This window comes from Lagopus leucura, unplaced genomic scaffold (genome assembly GCF_019238085.1).
Source record: "Lagopus leucura isolate 7727_CA_CO unplaced genomic scaffold, USGS_WTPT01 33546-0_obj-0_obj, whole genome shotgun sequence".
Classification (NCBI taxonomy): Eukaryota; Metazoa; Chordata; class Aves; order Galliformes; family Phasianidae; genus Lagopus; species Lagopus leucura.
Window position 1 is genome coordinate 2,164 of NW_024962852.1, and position 344 is coordinate 2,507.

Below are 344 nucleotides of genomic sequence, written 5' to 3' on the forward strand. Positions count from 1 at the left end.
TCTATGAGGCTCTATGGGGCTCTATGGTTCCCTATGGGTCCCTATGGTTCCCTATGGGTCCCTATGGGTCCCTATGGGTCTCTATGGGGCTCTATGGGTCCCTATGGGTCTCTATGGGGCTCTATGGGTCCCTATGGGTCTCTATGGGGTCTCTATGGGGCTCTATGGGTCCCTATGGGGCTCTATGGGGCTCTATGGGTCCCTATGGGTCTCTATGGGGCTCTATGGGTCCCTACGGGTCCCTATGGGGCTCTATGGGTCCCTATGGGGCTCCATGGGGCTCTATGGGTCTCTATGGGGTCTCTATGGGGCTCTATGGGTCCCTATGGGTCTCTATGGGGCTC

At 57.6% G+C, this 344-nt stretch overlaps 1 protein-coding gene across 1 annotated transcript in view; it reads right to left on the reverse strand.

The window, feature by feature from the left end:
• Positions 1-344, reverse strand: part of LIPE (lipase E, hormone sensitive type) — a gene marked incomplete at its 3' end in the record, with an annotated part of 4,517 nt that overhangs the window by 624 nt on the left and 3,549 nt on the right. The window lies entirely within an intron of this gene.